The sequence below is a fragment of the Aquarana catesbeiana genome, linkage group LG10 (genome assembly GCF_042186555.1).
Source record: "Aquarana catesbeiana isolate 2022-GZ linkage group LG10, ASM4218655v1, whole genome shotgun sequence".
Lineage (NCBI taxonomy): Eukaryota > Metazoa > Chordata > Amphibia > Anura > Ranidae > Aquarana > Aquarana catesbeiana.
The window spans coordinates 6,725,304-6,745,791 of record NC_133333.1 but is presented as its reverse complement, the minus strand read 5'-3'; the positions used below and the strand labels follow the sequence as shown (position 1 = coordinate 6,745,791).

Below are 20,488 nucleotides of genomic sequence, written 5' to 3'. Positions count from 1 at the left end.
TCTGCATATTTGGAACTAGGTGGAGGCAGATTGGCCTGTGACACGACACCAGAGAAAAGATCAGAAATGCAGATGAGCAGCGTCTTATAGTAAATGATTTTGGGAGGTATAATGGGGAATTATGTAAAGTAGGGTTAAATGTGTCCTTTGACAGCCACACTTTCAGCTGTGCTTGTTCGGGGTCACCGTGGTCCTTCCTGTTGTCAGATGCAGACATCTATTCAAGATTCTTTTGACAAACCATGTTTCTATGCGGTGAAGTATAAAGCATGTCGGTGTCATCCACAGTAAAAGAAGTTGTAGAATTTTATTTTCCCTGAAAGCCCATACATCTGAGTGCCTCCCATCGCCGGAGTGTGAGACCGTGCATCAGCGGTGGTGAGTCACGGCTGACCTTGGGCCTTCTTCCTTCTACAATTCTCTCCTTGTTACTGGAACGGTCTTAATGGATAGAAGGAGACGCCGGCCATCACCTTCCTTCTGAACAAATTATGCCGGCAAAATAAAGTTTTCTTTCTCTCGGTAAATACGCCTTTCTATTTTTCAGCGTGGAAGTGACAGAATTGTGACACGCGTTTCCCCGCAATGCAAACGCCACAATCATGTTATTCATGAGCGATGAGATGAATGAGACCCGCGACCGTCTCCTTGGCTGCAGGAACGGCTTTAGAAATGTGTCACAACGCCAATTCCAGAAAAAATGAGTCCAACGCCAGGCCGTGGGACTAAATGTGTCTGTGTTTATGCAATATGTAGTGCGGAGGAAACTAGAGGTTATATGGAATAAAATTTGTCATTAGAGGGGGGAGGATTGGGCGGCTGACAGTATTAATCAGCGCCGTTGGCTGTCCTCTCTGCTGTAAAAGAGAAACTCCAGGCAAATAGAAAACCTTGACTTTAGTCCAGCTATGGATTCATTCAGATCTTAATTTGTACACTAAACCCAACTGTAAGTAAAATTTGGAGTTTAAAAATTAACATCCAAATTTTGCTGCATAATCCCCCCCCTCCCAAATCTGAGGACTTCTTCCAGTTTAAATGCCACCCAGTGTCATCCAGCCTACTTCCAGGTCAAATGACACCCAGTGTAATCCAGCCTACTTCCAGGCCAAATGACACCCAGTGTAATCCAGCCTAGTTCCAGGCCAAATGACACCCAGTGTAATCCAGCCTACTTCCAGGCCAAATGACTTCAAATGCCTTCTGGCCTACTTTCAGGTGAAATGCCACCCAGTGCCATCCAACCTACTTCCAGGCCAAAGTTCACCCAGTGTAAGCCAGCCTTCTTTCAGGCCAAATGACACCAAGTGGCATCTGGCCTACTTTCAGGTCCAATGCTACCCAGTGCTATCCAATTTACTTCCAGGCCAAATGGCACCCAGTGAAATCTAACCTACTTCCAGGTCAAATGACACCCAGAGTCATCCAGCCTACCTCCAGGCCAAATGATACCCATAGTCATCCAGCCTACCTCCAGGTCAAATGACATCAAGTGCCTTCTGGCCTACTTTCAGGTGAAATGCCATCCAACCTACTTCTAGGCCAAATGGCACCCAGTGAAATCTAACCTACTTCCAGGCCAAATGATACCCAGAGTCATCCAGCCTACCTCCAGGTCAAATGACACCCATTGTCATCAAGCCTACTTCCAGGCCAATTTACACCCAGAGTCATCCAGGCTACCTCCAGGTCCAATGACACGAAGTGCCATCCAGCCTACTTCCAGACCAAATGACGCCCAGTGCCATTTAGCCTACTTCCTGGTCAAATGACAACATGTGCCACCTAGCCTACTTCCAGGCCAAATGATGCCCAGTGCCACCTAGCCTATTTCCAGGCCAAATGACGCCCAGTGCAATCTACCCTACTTCCAGCCCATATGATGCCCAGTGCCATCTAGCCTACTTCCAGGCCAAATGACGCCCAGTGCCATCTAGCCTACTTCCAGGCCAATGACACCCATTGTCATCTAGCCTACTTCCAGGCCAAATTATGCCCAGTGCCATCTAGCCTATTTCCAGCTAAATTACACCCAGAGTCGTCCAGCCTACTTCCAGGCCAAATGCCGCCCAGTGCCATAAGGCCTACTTCAAGGCCAAATGATGCCCAGTGCCATCCAGCTTACTTCCAGGCCAAACGACACCCAGTGTCACCAAGCCTACTTCCAGGCCAAATGACGCCCAGTGCCATCCAGCCTACTTCCAGGCCACCATGAAATTTCCCTTTGCAGGTACATGATCAAGCTGGCCTGGGCACACAGTATCCTGGACAGAATGGCCTTCATACATCATTATGTAAGTGCTGCAGTTGGCCTTTAATGTAAACATGTACTATAAAAGTATATTAAAGAAGACATGGGAAACAGCAGTCATCATTGTTTGTATTTTTCTGAAGGGCCCAAGGAGCCCCAAATTCTAGGTGCCTAAAATGTGACTACTATAATCTAGTTTAGGTCCTGCTATAAGTGTCATCATGCAGGGTTTGGAGGATGCTGCAAAATCTGACCTTGGAGCTGGAGGCCTCCCATTTGAAAGCTGAACACCCTGTGGTAATATCAGGATGATAAAGCCAGCTACAAGTAAGGCCTTCCAATTCCAATCACCAGTCTCCACTCCCGGGAGAGGCACAGGGAGGGGTCACTTGATGGCCAATTTTAAGTTACATTTTTCTGTGGGCAAAGTTTGGGGTTTTAAACAAAATTTTGCTTGGTACTGGTTGGTATTACATTTTCTACCTCCGAAAGAGTAGATCATTTAAATTGTTGACTACTGTGAATGAATAAATATGTATCTTCTGGTAACTGATCATGCTTAAAACCTATTTATGCAGTACTAGTGCACTCTTCACCTCAGTCGGCTATATTAGAATGTACAGTATGAGAACACGTTGAACAATAAATAAGTGTTCCAGTCTAAAAATAACACCTTCTATAGATTCTAACGGCAGGGCTTTGTAAATGGCTCTAAAAATTAACTCTAAAAATAATCCGAGGACTGGTAATACGAACAAATAATAAAATATTATTTTGATTTTAATATTTGTATTATCTTTATTTTAATGTTATTTTTATTATTTTATAAAAAAAAAAATTAACAACATTAAACAAAATCGCAATATGAAAAAAATAATGGGAGGACTGGTGAATAGAAAATGAGCTATTCTCCTGAATAAAACACCTAAAGACCTCACTGGGTTCCAACAGACACCCTACAAAATCTGGTGGAAAGCCTTCCAAGAGTGGAGGCCCTATAGCCACAAAGCGGGCCAACTCCATATTAACGGCCATGGTTGGAGGCAAGGGCAACTCCATATTTATGGCTTTGGTTGGAGGAGGGGAAACTCAATATCAATGGTCATACGGGGAAGGAGCAACTCTATATTAATGGTCATGGGTGGAAGGGGGGCAACTCCCAATTTATCGCCATGGTTGGAGGAGGGCAACTCCATATTAATGGCCATGGTTGTAGAGGGGCAACGCTATATTACCTTGGGGGAACTAGGGGACAACTCTCTAAAATGTCCCTAGGGGAAGAGAGGCAACTCCATATTAATGGCCATGGAGAGAGGGGACAATATGTTAGGCTGGATTCACACCTATACATTTTTAGTGCTTTTTGCATTTTGCAGATTTGCACTACAGTCCATTTAACATGGTTTCCTATGGAACATGTTCTGTAGTGCAAATCTGCAAAATGCAAAACACTAAAAATGGGTAAAAAAAAATAGGTGTGAATCCAGCCAAAATGAGCTTTTCTGAATAAAACATCAAAAAACTGAATTCCAACAGACACCGTACACAATCTAGTGGAAAGCCTTCCAGGAAGACTGTAGGCACACCACAAAGTGGGCCAATTCCATATTAATGGGAAGGGGGAACAACTCTATGTAATGTCAATGGGAGGAGAGAGGCAACTCTGTATTAATGGCCATGGAGAGAAGGAGATACTCCATATTAATGGCCATGGAGAGAAGGAGATACTCCATATTAATGGACATGGAGAGAAGGAGATACTCCATATTAATGGACATGGAGAGAAGGAGATACTCCATATTAATGGACATGGAGAGAAGGAGATACTCCATATTAATGGACATGGAGAGAAGGAGATACTCCATATTAATGGCCATGGAGAGAAGGAGATGCTCCATATTAATGGACATGGAGAGAAGGAGATACTCCATATTAATGGACATGGAGAGAAGGAGATACTCCATATTAATGGACATGGAGAGAAGGAGATACTCCATATTAATGGACATGGAGAGAAGGAGATACTCCATATTAATGGACATGGAGAGAAGGAGATACTCCATATTAATGGCCATGGAGAGAAGGAGATACTCCATATTAATGGACATGGAGAGAAGGAGATACTCCATATTAATGGACATGGAGAGAAGGAGATACTCCATATTAATGGACATGGAGAGAAGGAGATACTCCATATTAATGGACATGGAGAGAAGGAGATACTCCATATTAATGGACATGGAGAGAAGGAGATACTCCATATTAATGGACATGGAGAGAAGGAGATACTCCATATTAATGGACATGGTTGGAGTGGAGGGCAACTCCATATTAATGGTTGTGGAGGGAAGCGCGCAGTTCCATATTAATGGCCGTGGAGTAAGGGGAGCAGCTCTATAATAATGGCCATGGATGGAAGGGGTGGGGGGGGGGGACTCCATATTAATAGCCATGGTTTTGGGGGGGGGGGGGGACTCCATATAATGGCCATGGGGGAAAGGAGCAGCTCTATATTAATGGCCTTGGGGAGAGAGAACATCTCTGAGTCCTTATTAATAGCCATGGAGGGGTGGGGGGTGGGGTGTAACTCTATATTAATGGCCATGGTTTTGGAACAGAATGTCCAACATGCTCATATTTGGTGGTCAGGTGTTCAGAAATGTTCAGCCATATGGCGTCTATCCCACCTGCATCCACTTAAACCTAGAACAATACTTTGGCTGGCCTTGGCTTTTTGTAGATTTCGATCTCGCTCTCCAACCTTGCTAATGATTTAAATATGAATGGTTTGGGATGAGGGGGAGTGTAATGGTCTCTGCTTGCTGCACTATGGCTTATTGCACTCAATGTATTCCTCCAGGCTTATAGTCCTCCACCTGGAACCTCTTTCTGATTAAAAAAAAAAAAAAAAAAAAAAGGTCCAAACGGAGTCTGATTGTGGCAGTGGAGATGTCAATGGCCTCCTGGGGTCCTGTTTCCTGTTGTTATAGTAACGGGAACGGAGTGTGAGGATTGTGCGACGTGATGGCACATAACCCTGCGTGTGTTTAATGTCAAGTCAATGACCAAGGAAAGCATGCGGAGGAAGCCTCAAGGTGAAACCTACAATTTACACTTTCAGTGCCGCGCCGGATCCAGCCTTCCATCAGAGCCGGGATCCCTCGGCTGTTCACAGGGGAACTCGTGTTCAGAATCCCTCCAACCAGGGCAAAATATTCATTTTTTTACCTCCCTCCAAAACTTCTATTCATCTTCTGCTCACATATATTGGTGGCTCAGAGTTTTATGACTCTATACCAATGGTCTCCAAAGTGCATTTGTTTACCCTAATCTATTTTTTTGGGGGCACTATTCTCCAACTGATAGGAGACACTCTTCCTCCCATTTACACCAATGATGGGGCACTATTCCTCCCACTGATACCAATGATGGGGTAATATTCCTCCCATTTACACCAATGATGGGGCATTATTCCCCCCACTGATACCAATGATGGGACACTATTGCCCCCACTGACACCAATGATGGGGCACTATTCCCCCCACTGATACCAATGATGGGACACTATTGCCCCCACTGACACCAATGATGGGGCACTATTCCTCCCACTGATAACAATGATGGGACACTATTCCTCCCACTGACACCAATGATGGGGCACTATTCCTCCCACTGATACCAATGATGGGGCACTATTCCTCCCACTGACACCAATGATGGGGCACTATTCCTCCCACTGACACCAATGATGGGACACTATTCCTCCCACTGACACCAATGACGGGGCACTATTACTCCCACTGACACCAATGATGGGACACTATTCCTCCCACTGACACCAATGATGGGGCACTATTCCTCCCACTGACACCAATGATGGGGCACTATTCCTCCCACTGACACCAATGATGGGACACTATTCCTCCCACTGACACCAATGACGGGACACTATTCCTCCCACTGACACCAATGACGGGGCACTATTACTCCCACTGACACCAATGATGGGACACTATTCCTCCCACTGACACCAATGACGGGGCACTATTACTCCCACTGACACCAATGATGGGGCACTATTCCTCCCACTGACACCAATGACGGGGCACTATTCCTCCCACTGACACCAATGACGGGACACTATTCCTCCCACTGACACCAATGATGGGGCACTATTGAAAATACAGCCTGCCGCCTCCAGACTGATACCCACCCATTAGCATTTTGATATTTACATAACTCCTCCCACTGCTTTCATCAGGATTCTTGAGAGGAGTATGGAGGCCGGGGGCTGTGATGTTTTTAGGACGCTATGTACAGCCCCCTGCCGGCCCCTCCCACCAGAAACGTTTTGCCTGCATTGCATAGAGAAGCACAGAGACTCAGTGCAGGGTTGATATTAAAGTGGCTGTAATCCCTTCCATATACCCAGTGAAGTGACAGCCCTCCAGAGATTTAACACATTCTCCTACATAAGTTGTACCTGTTTATCTGCAGTATTCTCTTCTTTACATCCATTCAAAGTGCTGAATTTAGCTTGTCTGAGAGTTCAGAAACAAAGGGGGCGGAGAGCTGAAAGTGCACTCCACGGAGCTCAGCGAGGAGAGGTCTGAGAGTTGATTGGAGGGAAGGGACACACCCACCTTCACACAGGATCGGAGCTGAGGTTGTCAATCACAGGCTGTGCGCGGGAGCTCCCATTTTTTTTCTTGGTGTCAGGAAAACTTGTCAGAAGCGACTCCTGCTGATAACAGAGGAAGGAGGCAGCAGACAGAAATGACACTTAGTGCTTTGGACTGAGACAAGTACACACTGTAGAGGGATATGCTTTGTTCATATTTCATGTCTACAATCACTTTAATAAATGTAAAGAAAGTGGAAAGCTTTGGTTTAAGAGGTTGAGATTAAGCAGATTATGCCTGATCTTTAAGGAGCAGTTGAGATGGAGGCGGAGTGCTCTTGTGAGGGGTCGCTCCGGCACTCCAGACTGAGCGCGATTCCTCATTGGACTTTGTGGTAATTGTTACCATTAATGAAATATTAGAACAGATTGAGGCTCATGGAGACAGCTGTCACCGCTCCCCCCCCCCCTCCGCCCTCCAGTTGTCACACAGCTCCCTGTGGTCTGAAAAATTGAAATCTGAACATTGGGAAGTGTCAGGCAGATCCGTCCTCCTTACCGAGGATCACATCTCCGACATCATAGAGGACGTACCGCCACAGACCACGTCACCAAGCCAAAGGCACCGACGGAAGCTGCCGGTATCCAGCTTGTGGGCCACATGAACGTTGCATGACTGCAACCTCCATGAATCCAGTCGCAGAACTGATAACGTGGCACCTGAGCCTGGGAGCCGGTGCTTCCATCAGTGCCTGATCACACGGGTGCTTTGCTTCAAATGAGATTGAACCCTTAAAGCTGAAATTCGTTTTACCTTCCCTGGTTCCTCCTTTTGCTTTCTCATCAGCATGAAATGTTTAAATAAAGCTTTTCTGTTTTTAATGCAAACCTTATTTTGGACCAAGTGATGTCATCACTGGATCTCTGAGCCTCTCTATGCAATGCAGGCAGATCATGGCTGGTGGAAGGGGCCGGCAGGGTGCCGTACTTAGCTTCCTGAAATCATCACAGCCCCCGGCTTCAGTGCTCCTCTCAAGAGCCCTCAGTTCTCATGCAAGCAATGGGCTGTGTCTTGGGCAGAGTTATGCAAATATCAAAATGCCTTGATGGGTTGGTTGTTGGCAGGGCAGATCCTAGGGTCACAGACGCCTGGGTGCAAAAATATTTCTGGCACCCCCACATGGGCGTGGTCATCTTTATCAGTGCCCATCAAAATCAGCCTCATCAGTGCCCATCAAATGCAGCGTCACCAATGTTCATCAAATGCAGCCCCATCAGTGCCCATCAAATTCAGCCTCATCAGTGCCCATCAAATTCAGCCTCATCAGTGTTCATCAAATTCAGCCTCATCAGTGTTCATCAAATTCAGCCTCATCAGTGTTCATCAAATTCAGCCTCATCAGTGTTCATCAAATTCAGCCTCATCAGTGTTCATCAAATTCAGCCTCATCAGTGTTCATCAAATTCAGCCTCATCAGTGTTCATCAAATTCAGCCTCATCAGTGCCCATCAAATGCAGCCTCATCAGTGTTCATCAAATTCAGCCTCATCAGTGCCCATCAAATTCAGCCTCATCAGTGCCCATCAAATTCAGCCTCATCAGTGCCCATCAAATGCAGCCTCACCAATGTTCATCAAATGCAGCCCCATCAGTGCCCATCAATATCAGCCTCATCAGTGCCCATCAAATTCAGCCTCATCGGTGCCCATCAAATGCAGCCTCATCAGTGTTCATCAAATTCAGCCTCATCAGTGCCCATCAAATTCAGCCTCATCAGTGCCCATCAAATTCAGCCTCATCAGTGCCCATCAGGGGCGTAACTAGAATTAGCAGGGCCCCATAGCAAAATGTTGTATGGGGCCCCTCTGCAAACAGCCCCCCCCACAGCTGCCCTAGTGTCAATGCAGCGTGACCTGTGCCACATATAGCATGCCCAATGCAGCGTTGCCTGTGCCCAATACAGCCTGGTCTGCCTGTGCCCCATACAGCCCCACCTGTGCAGAGGAAGAGGCAAGCCACCCGGATCAGCAGAGAGCGGGATTGCCCACTGTAATAGCTTTCATTTGAATTTCCCGTCTTCCCGGGGTTCATCATCACATAGCCCCACCTCTTGGCCTGATGCCTTTGATGACGTCACATGTCCCGCATTGGATTGGCGTTCTGTCTATCAAAGGCGCCGGGCCAAGAGGTGGAGCTATGTGACGTGAGCCCCGGGAACACTGGAAGTTCTAATAAAAGCTATTACATCAGGCAATTCAGCTCTCTGCTGATCTGGGTGGCTTGCCTCTTCCTCTGCACAGGTGAGGCTGTATGGGGCACAGGCAGACCAGGCTGTATTGGGCACAGGTCACGCTGCATTGGGCACAGGTCACAGCTTGCCTCTTCCTCTCCTCTCTCTTCCCCTGGCTGGGAGACTGTGCCGGCGGTGCTCTCATCCTCACTGGGCCCCACTTGGCTGCGGGCCCCATAGCGCCCGCATGGGTCGCTATGGTGGTAGTTACGCTCCTGATGCCCATCAAATTCAGCCTCATCGGTGCCCATCAAATTCAGCCCCATCAGTGCCCATCAAATACAGCCTCATCATTGTCCATCAAAAGCAGCCTCATCAGTGCCCATCAAATTCAGCCTAATCAGTGCCCATCAAATTCAGCCTAATCAGTGCCCATCAAATGCAGCCTCATCAGTGCCCATCAAATGCAGACTCATCAGTGCCCATCAAATGCAGCCTCATCAGTGCCCATCAAATACAGCCTCATCAGTGCCCATCAAATTCAGCCTCATCAGTGCCCATCAAATTCAGCCTAATTATTGTCCATGAAAAGCAGCCTCATCAGTGCCCATGAAAAGCAGCCTCATCAGTGCCCATCAAATTCAGCCTCATCAGTGTTCATCAAATTCAGCCTCATCGGTGCCCATCAAATTCAGCCTCATCAGTGCCCATCAAATTCAGCCTCATCGGTGCCCATCAAATTCAGCCCCATCAGTGCCCATCAAATACAGCCTCATCATTGTCCATCAAATTCAGCCTCATCAGTGCCCATCAAATTCAGCCTCACCAGTGCCCATCAAATGCAGCCTCATCAGTGCCCATCAAATGCAGCCTCATCAGTGCCCATCTAATTCAGCCTCATCAGTGCCCATCAAATGCAGCCTCATCAGTGCCCATCAAATGCAGCCTCATCAGTGCCCATCAAATACAGCCTCATCAGTGCCCATCAAATTCAGCCTCATCAGTGCCCATCAAATTCAGCCTAATTATTGTCCATGAAAAGCAGCCTCATCAGTGCCCATCAAATGCAGCCTCATCAGTGCCCATCAAATGCAGCCTCATCAGTGCCCATCAAATGCAGCCTCATCAGTGCCCATCAAATACAGCCTCATCAGTGCCCATCAAATTCAGCCTCATCAGTGCCCATCAAATTCAGCCTAATTATTGTCCATGAAAAGCAGCCTCATCAGTGCCCATGAAAAGCAGCCTCATCAGTGCCCATCAAATTCAGCCTCATCAGTGTTCATCAAATTCAGCCTCATCGGTGCCCATCAAATTCAGCCTCATCAGTGCCCATCAAATTCAGCCTCATCGGTGCCCATCAAATTCAGCCCCATCAGTGCCCATCAAATACAGCCTCATCATTGTCCATCAAATTCAGCCTCATCAGTGCCCATCAAATTCAGCCTCACCAGTGCCCATCAAATGCAGCCTCATCAGTGCCCATCAAATGCAGCCTCATCAGTGCCCATCTAATTCAGCCTCATCAGTGCCCATCAAATGCAGCCTCACCAGTGCCCATCAAATGCAGCCTCACCAGTGCCCATCAAATGCAGCCTCATCAGTGCCCATCTAATTCAGCCTCATCAGTGCCCATCAAATGCAGCCTCATCAGTGCCCATCTAATTCAGCCTCATCAGTGCCCATCAAATGCAGCCTCACCAGTGCCTGGATCACACAGAGCGGCGATCTCCCGCTGTGTCACGGAGCTTGGACCTGAAATGTTCAGCAGCTGCTGAAACAAAGTCCCGCCTCCTAGACCAGCTCCTATGATGCACGTCAACCTGATTCAATTTCCGGTATTGGATCATTGTGCCATCTATCACAGGAGCTGGTCTAGGAGGCGGGACTTTGTTACAGCGGCCGCCAAACTTTTCAGATCCAAGCTCTGCGACACAGCGGGAGATCTGCGCTCTGCATGACACACACAATGAGAGGATGAGAGAGGGGAGGACTCTGACAGGGACACCAGGATGACACCCCTCCTTATGTGTGGCACACAGGGCGGACTGCCCCCCCCCCATTGGTACACCACTGCCACTTGAGCTTTGGAGTCCCCCTGCTCATGGTGCCTAGGCACGGTTCACCCTGTGCTCCCGCCCAGGATCAGTCCTGAGTGATGAGTGGGTGTTCCTAGGCAAATTTGACAGCTCTATCTCTGACTCAGAAGGAGGTGTGTTGGACCTCTGCAGGAAGACCACTGCTTCTACATGTAGATCATTAGATTTGCAGATTGGAGAGTTCTGTCTCTAGCTCAGCTGGAGGTGTGTTGGACCTCTGCAGGGAGACCACTGCTTCCATACAGAGAGCATTCAATTTGCTGTTTGAAGAGCTCTATCTCTGACTCGGAAGAAGGTGTGTTGGACCTCTGCAGGGAGAACACTGCTTCTACATGCAGATCATTAGATTTGCTGATTGTAGAGTTCTGTTCGTGACTTAACAGGAATTCTGTTGGACCTCTGCAGGGAGACCACTGTTTCCATACAGAAAGCATTTACTTTGCTGATTGGAGAGCTCTATCTCTGACACAGCAGGAAGGGTGTTGGACCTCTGCAGAGAGACTACTGCTTCTACACAGAGAGCATTATATTTGCTGATTGGGGAGAGTTCTATCTCTGATTCAGGGGGCGTGTTGGACCTCTGCAGGGAGACCACGGCCTCCAGAGATAAAGCAAGGCTCATTCTCGGCAGCATGCTGGCAGGGGACAGGCAAGTCTTTGTATACCATTTAGCAGGTTTAAACTGGAAAGTTCAGTTGTGCTTTTACTGGTTGTATTTTGTGATTTTACAGCTCGTTGCTTTATAGGAATCTTTAATCGCAGTCTACCTTGCGGTGAATGTTCTCTTCCGTGAACGCGGCTAAATATAGCCTGTAAATCTAGCCACAGAGATCTCGCCTTTCTGGGTCACAAAGGGGCCTCTTTTTGATAAATGATGAATATCGTTCTACTCTTTGCCTACCAGAAAGAAAATAGATGATCCACGTGGCAGTAAATCTGCTTTCCATATTTATTTATGCAAAATACATATTCAGTTACACATGCGTCCGGGAGGAGCACTCAATCACGCCGCCGGTGATACAGCCGTGGAATGATAGGTGTGGCCTGCAGGTGGGGGGGGGGGGGCGCTCTCCCGCTTTCTCTGTGGAAAATTCATTCCTATGGAGCACATTTATCAAACCTGACTTGATCATCTGTATTAGGAGGCTTTATTGCGCCTCCTAAAACCATAAAAAAGTACATTCATCTCTGTTAATAGATGAGAAGAAAATTATTTCTCACTTGTAAAATGATGATGGGTATGGATTGAGACTCGTGGTGGACCATTAATGTGGTCAGTCACTTTGAGGAACATTCATGAGGTAGGGTGTTCCAACAGCCCCAATGAACATTTTGTTTTATTAGACAATTTTTTGGCTCAGACCTCTCTAACCCACTTTCCTCCATGATGTCTTCCTTTTTCCAGCTGTGAAAAAAACGGCAACTCGGGTATGAACTTCATGAAATTTTCATCATGTGAGCCAATAAAAGTAAATTTTATAGATGACCATGCTGAGTTGTCGGATTTTTTACAGGTGGAGAGTTGCCGTTGTATGTGTTAATGAGAAAAAAAATATTTCTTTTGCTTAAAAGGATGATGGGTATGGATTGAGATCCATAATGGACCATTAATGCAGACACTTTCCTCCACAATTGTCTTTCTTTTTCCAACTGTGGAAAAACCGGCAACTCGGTAAGATGTTCCATGAAATATACTTTCATTGGCTCAGATGATAAAATCCAAGACAATGTGAGGAAAATTATTACTCTCCCTTTAATATGATGACAGGTATGGATTGAGACTCATGGTGGACCATTAATGTGGACAGTTTGAGGAACATTCACAAGGTGTTCCAATAGCCCCAAGTAATATTTTATTAGACTATTTTTTGGCTCAGACCCCTCTAACCCATGATTGTCTTTCTTTCTCCAGCTGTGAAAAAGCTGGCAACTTGGTTTGAACATGAAATTTCCGTACGTCTTGGATTTTATCATGTGAGCCAATGAAAGTAAATTTCATGGATGATCCTGTTTTAAAGTTGTGGAGCTGCCATTGTATGGGTTAATAAGACGAAAATTATTTCTCTCTCTTAATATGATGATGGGTATGGATTGGGACTCGTGTAGGACCATTAATGTGGTCACTTTGAGGTACATTCATGTGGTAGGTTGTACCAAGAGTCCCAATGAGCATTTTGTTTTATTAGACAGTTCTTTTGGTTCAAACCCCTCTAACCAACTTTCCTCCACCATTTTCTTCCTCTTTTGTGAAAAGGCTGGCAACTTGGTATGGTCTTCCATGAAATATACTTTTATTGGCTCAAGATAAAATCCAAGACGTATGTTTTGGATTTTAACATGTGAGCCAATAAAAGTAAATTTCATGGATGAGCATATTGAGTTGCCGGCGTTTCTACAGTTGGAGAGTTGCCGTTGTACGGGTTACTAAGAAGAAAATAATTTCTCTCTTAACATGATTATAGATATGGATGGAGACTCATGGTGGACCATTAAAGTGGTCAAGTTTGAGAAACATTCACAAGGTAGGGTGTTCCAACAGCCCCAATGAACATTTTATTTTATTACACTGTTTGTTTTTTTTGGCTCAAACCCCTATAACCACCTTTCCTCTACAACCGTCTTCCTCTTTCCAACGGTGGAAAAGCTGGCAACTTGGTATGGTCTTCCATGAAATATACTTTTATTGGCTCATGATAAAATCCAGGACGTATGTTTTGGATTTTAGAATGTGAGCCAATAAAAGTAAATTTCATGGATGAGCATATTGAGTTGCCGGCGTTTCTACAGTTGGAGAGTTGCCGTTGTACGGGTTACTAAGAAGAAAATTATTTCTCTCTTAACATGATTATAGATATGGATTGAGACTCATGGTGGACCATTAAAGTGGTCAAGTTTGGAACACCCTACCTTGTGAATGTTTCCCAACAGCCCCAATGAACATTTTATTTTATTAGACTGTTTGTTTTTTTTTTGGCTCAAACCCCTCTAACCCCCTTTCCTCTACAAGCGTCTTCCTCTTTCCAACGGTGGAAAAGCTGTCAACTTGGTATGGTCTTCTATGAAATATACTTTCATTGGCTCACGATAAAATCCAAGACGTATGTTTTGGATTTTTAGCATGTGAGCCAATAAAAGTAAATTTCATGGATGATCATATTGAGTTTCTGGCGTTTCTAGAGTTGGAGAGTTGCCGTTGTACAGGTTAATAAGAAGAAAATGATTTCTCTCTTGGCTCGCAAACCCCCTCTAACCAACTTTCCTCTACAATCGTCTTCCTCTTTCCAACGGTGGAAAAGCCGGAAACTTGACATGGTCTTCCATAAAATATACTTTTAATGGCTCACATGATGATAAAATCCAAGACTTGCCTTTCACTAGAGACACCTGAACTCGTCATCTGGAGGGAGCTTTACAAATATTTGGCCATATAGTGTAGGTGTATTGGTCCATTGTCCACATTCACTTGGTCATACAGTGCATAGACATGTACCTCTTTTGAATATCTAATATAAAATTAATTTGAAGCACTTTTTTTTACTTGTCCTTGGTCTTTGTTCTTTAGTTTAAATGTAAATAGTTCTTAGTCTGGTATTTCTATACCGTTTCCTTTACTGTCCTATAAAACAGCCAGCTGGACCCCTATTATGGAGCCATGTTGCAACTTGGCCATCTTCGATTCAGCTTCCATTTGAATTGGCTGCCAATCCCCATCAGTAATATTTTCCTATTAAGTCAGTCTGGCTGAATGCATTATTTCATGTGCTCCAGTATTCAGATATAATTAGCTCATTAATGACCTGTTTTGCAAGGACTATAGCAAAGTATTCATGGTAACCCAATTCCTGCTCTCCGTCCTACCACTCGAGAAGATTAATAACCCAAATTACGCTCTAAGAACCGTTACTCCGATCACAAAGCTCCGAACTTGTCTCTTATTGTAAAAGAAAAGTAGTACGGCTTGATCGGATTGCAGGGGCGCCGTGACATCATCCTGGTTGTGTGATTTTTACGCCAAGGTTCATTTGTCCTCCTGAATGATGTGCTTTTTTCTCTCAACTCGTCTTATTAAAACTCTGGAGGAGGTCTCCTCCTCGCCGCCTCATCTATTCTTCTGTCTGATATATTAATAGCATTAAACCTGTTTTGCAACAGTTTCGCTGCTTGAGAAATACGACCCCTCCTTTATAGAGCTCATCAGTGCCTGAATGCAATGATATAGAGACGGGTTCCTGGGGCACAGAGAAAGGAATTATTTTATTTACTGTACCTAGTCACTTCATTATATGAGAAGAGCTCTGGGCTGAATGATAATCTGTATACAAGTTGAGAATAAAGGGGGGGGAGGGGGGGGGTTAGATTGTCTAAATTGAATTATGCAGCAATTATTTACTTCTTGGCTTGGAACGAGATGGAGATATGCCGAATGACAGTCCCCAGACTAGTAATATCCTGATCAATTTTAGTGTTCGTGACACCCGGTTCATGGGTCAGGATTAACGACACTGGCTCAGTGAAACCCAGAGCTTTTTTTCAGCGGTAACGCGGGGTAATGCAGTTCCGGCACCTCCAGCACTGACCGTGTATAATGGTAAGGGGTGCTGAGGTGTGCTGCATAGTCTATTGATGCTGTGAGGTGGGTAGGGGGTGGAACCAAGGAACGGTGCTTGGAGGTGGGCAGGGACGGAGAAAAGGGGTGACTCGGAAAGGGGGAGTTCCTGCACCTATTCTCTGAGTAAAAAAGCCCTGGTGAAACCCAACAGGAAATGGGTGTAGCACCCTACAAGAATAGGTTGCTAGCGACGCTCAGGTAAATCTAGTTTTTTTTGGATTCTCTGTAAACATTAGAGTGGTGTTTGATTATTTTTGGCTCTTCTGGGTCTCACTGGCTGCAAGCCCAACAAGGGCTGTCTTAATGCTGGGTACACCTGAGCGCTGCCCAGGGGCCCCAGGTGCATGGGGGGCCCCATGATCAGGGCCAGGACAGGGGGCATAGGACAGAGCGTTGGGTTGGGGGTTGGGGGGTGCACTGGTGATTTTGGCCGCTTGTGCAGCTCCTCTTTTGACGGGAGTAACTGCAATGTCACTCCTGTCAGAAGGAGCGGTGGGCTGGCTTCTGATGGAGAGATGATTCAGCTTTCTCCTCCCTCCTGCAGGGGGCGAAAGAGAGCTGGTCCTGAGACTTGATAACTAGTGGTGCACCAAAATGAAAAGCCTGGACCGAAAACCAAAGCTGAAATGGACACGTTTTTAAAAATATATACTTTTTTTTACATTTACATTTTTTACAAAAAATTATATTTGACTTTTTAATTCATATCAATTTTAATTAATTCTTTTTGGCCATTATCAGCAGTTTTCTTTCTATTTTTGGCTATTGTCAGCACTTTTCTTTCTATTTTCAGCCATTATTGGCACCTTTCTTTCTATTTTCAGCCATTATCGGCACCTTTCTTTCTATTTTTAGCCATTATCGGCACCTTTCTTTCTATTTTTGGCCGATAGTTTTCGGCGGCCATTATGGCCACATTGTTTTTATATCGGCAAAACGCCAATAACTCTACTTCCGGCTGATATTTTTCGGTGGCCATTATATCGGCGCATCCCTACTGATAACTTACCTCAGCCTCAGCGTGGAAGAGGAAGGGGGGAACCACAACTCTTATGTATGGCGGCACTGTGATGGGGAAACCAGATGTATAGAGACACTGTGATTCAGGATTCTGATGTATGGGGACACTGTGATGGGGACACCAGATGTATAGAGGCACTGTGATGGAGGATTCTGATGTATGGGGACACTGTGATGGGGACACCAGATGTATGGGGACACTGTGTATAAATAATAACCAACTATTAAATGATAGGTATTGGAATTTCCTTTCAAATTTGGCTGTTAGTGAACGTAACGAATACAAATTTATCCGAAGTTATGAATTATCCGAAATCATAAATGCCGTATCTAAATGAATGAAACGTAACAAATTAATAATAATAAATAATAATAATAATAATAAAAGGTTTTTAATATTATTATTTATTATTAATTTGTTCTGCTCCATTTGTTTAGATGCGGCATTCATTATTTCGGATAATTCGTAACTTCTGATTAATTCCTATTCGTTACATTCACTAACAGCCAAATTTGAAAGGAGATTTCAATACCTATAATTTAGTAGTTAGTTATTCTTTTGAATTTTCAAATTTTCTTTCTTATTTTTGCATTTTCGAATTTACGAATTGCGATCATAACGAATGACCCGAAAAATGAAAAAAAAACCAAACAAATGAAACGAAAATACATTTTTCGGCAATGCGCATGTTTAGTAAAGACAGGGCGTAGGTTCCAACGCATTTCACATTTTGGGGCTTCCTCAGGAGATCTTACACAGCAATGTAACTCAATGCACATGTGGCATTCAGGGGGAGAGAGGAAAGAAGAAAATCCGATGTAGCCCAAGGATAATCCATAAACTGGGAGAAATAATAAAAAGAATTGTGGATGGCTAAATGGAGCCTCTTTCGATGGGTCCAAGACATAAACTTAATTGATTGAGGTGTAGACAGCCATCTGTGGGAGAATAAACCCTCCACTTGAGGTAAAGGTCCAACTTTGGTCTAAAATGAAATATTAGGACATCCCAAGGCAGCATGCTAGGTGAGCGGCCATGGGAAGTTGTAATATTTCTTTCTGGACCATTCTCGATGGGATTGGTTCTGGATGGGGCTGCTCTGTCCCTGGAATTACTTGGTTGCAGTTCATAGTTGGGCCTTTTCCTCAAGTGGAGGGTTTATTCTACCACAGATGGTTGTTATGTTTGTATAATTGGGATATGGTGTTAATTTGTATCAGTTTATGTTTCCCATATGCTGCTCCTACATTCTCCTAGGAGATCCTATTCAGTAAATTGAGGATAATGATGCAAATACAATGTATCAGAAGATATTCTTTATATATAGACAATGGGTTGAATCGGGCCGAGCCCCAACGGGCCTCAGGCTCCATCGCACCCCACTAAGTAGAAAATGACACCAATATGTTCGACTCCGGGGATGACTGATTCTGGGTCAGGGTTTCGTGCGTAGCAGAGCCGCAATCTATTGAAAGTCATCCCTTGAGCCAAGCAATATGTTTGTTGTTTTTTGTGGATGATTATAACTGGATGAATAATGAAATAAATGATTTGATTTTATGAGATACAGTCTGTCTTTGTACTCTTAACTGCTTTAGCTCCAGAAGATTTACCCCACTTCATGACCAGGCCATTTTTTGCGATACGGCACTGCGCTACTTTAACTGACAATTGCACGGTCGTGTGACATTATACCCAAATAAAATTTGTCTTTTTTTCCCATAAATAGAGCTTTCTTTTGGTGGTATTTTATCACCTCTGCGGTTTTTATTTTTTACGCTATAAACAAAACAAAAAAAATGACCGACAATTTTGAAAAAAAAAAAACAATATTTTTTTTTTATTTGGTTGTGTGTTTTGGGTCGTTGTCATGCTGGACTACCCATCCATGACCCATTTTCAATGCCCTGGCTAAGGAAAGGAGGTTCTCACCAAAGATTTGATGGTACATTGCCATGGAAAAACACCCCCAAAGCATAATGTTTCCACCTCCATGTTTGACGGTGGGTATGGTGTTCTTAGGGTCATAGGTCCTCCATGTTTGACAGTGGGTATGGTGTTCTTGGGGTCATAGGCAGCATTCCTCCCCCTCCAAACACCGCGAGTTGAGTTGATGCCAAAGAGCTCGATTTTGGTCTCATCTGACCACAACACTTTCCCCCAGTTCTCCTCTGAATCCTTCAGATGTTCATTAGCAAACTTCAGACAGACCTGTACATGTGATTTCTTAAGCAGGGGGACCTTGCAGGGGCTGCAGGATTTCAGTTCTTCACGTCGTAGTGTGTTACCGATTGTTTTCTTGGTGGACTATGGTCCCAGCTGCCTTGAGATCATTGACAAGATCCTCCCGTGTAGTTCTGGGCTGATTCCTCACCCTTCTTATCATCATTCAAACTCCACGAAGTGAGATCTTGCATGGAGCCCCAGACCGAGGGAGATTGACAGTTATTTTGTGTTTCTTCCATTTGCGAATAATAGCACCTATTATTGTCCCCCTCTCACCAAGCTGCTTGGCGATGGTCTAGTAGCCTTCCAGCCTTGTGTAGGTCTAAAATCTTGTCCCCGACATCCTTGGACAGCTCTTTGGTCTTGGCCATGGTGGAGAGATTGGAATCTGATTGTTTGATTGCTTCTGTGGACAGGTGTCTTTTATACAGGTAACAAGCTGAGATTAGGAGCACTCGCTCAAAGGGAGTGCTCCTAATCTCAGCTTGTTACCTGTATAGAAGACACCTGGGAGCCAGAAATCTTGATGATTTATAGGGGGATCAAATACTTATTTCACTCATTAAAATGCAAATCAATTTATAACTTTTTTGAAGTGCATTTTTCTGGATTTTTTTGTTGGTATTTTGTCTCTCACTGTTATAATAAATCGACCATTAAAATTATAGACCGATCGTTTCTTTGTCAGTGGGGCAAACGTACAAAATCAGCAGGGGGTCAAATACTTTTTTCCCTCACTGTAATAGGGTTGTTGAATCCATATTGTCAGTTTCCTTTTTTCGGTTGTATTAGATATTAAAAAAGTAATAGGGGGTTGGAATATTCGGTGATTACACTCCAGCGGGGAAAACCCATTGGTGGGAAATCATGTTTGCAATAAATAAAGAATAAAAGAATCACAGATGACTGCATGGGTTGCAGACAAAAACACAAAAGTGTCAGCAGAAGAAGAAAAAAGGAGGAAAATACGGGGAAACAACAATATTGGGAAGACCATACCTTGTTGTTGGTACAGCATTTATTCCTGATAACGTACTTGTGAAATTTTTTATGTTTGCTGGTTGTGCCGTGTACGGACTGTTCTCAATTTTGTAGGGAAAGTCTCTGGGATTGATGCCGCCAAGTTTAATCACAAGAGCGTGCTGTGGCTTGTTTTGGCAATCATGAAACAAATAGGAATCACTGAATAAGATATAGATAAGGCAGCACAGGAAGGTGTTCGAAGACTAGGCTTAAAGTGAACCTGTCAGCTTCCAACCTCAGCTTATTTTAAAGTAAAAGTTCTCCCTAAGAGCAGACACCACAGGATATGTGCTGTTAGTTCCTCTGACCTTGGTTGGCTACAAAAATCTTAATTTTGCCAGGTTTAAAGCCAAGCCTTGCAAACCAACCATCTCCCTGTCCATTCGGAATGTGCTTACTAGCAATGA

General features: G+C 44.7%; 1 protein-coding gene across 1 annotated transcript in view; it reads left to right on the top strand.

The window, feature by feature from the left end:
• Positions 1-20,488, top strand: part of IGSF21 (immunoglobin superfamily member 21) — a gene marked incomplete in the record, with an annotated part of 572,073 nt that overhangs the window by 347,438 nt on the left and 204,147 nt on the right.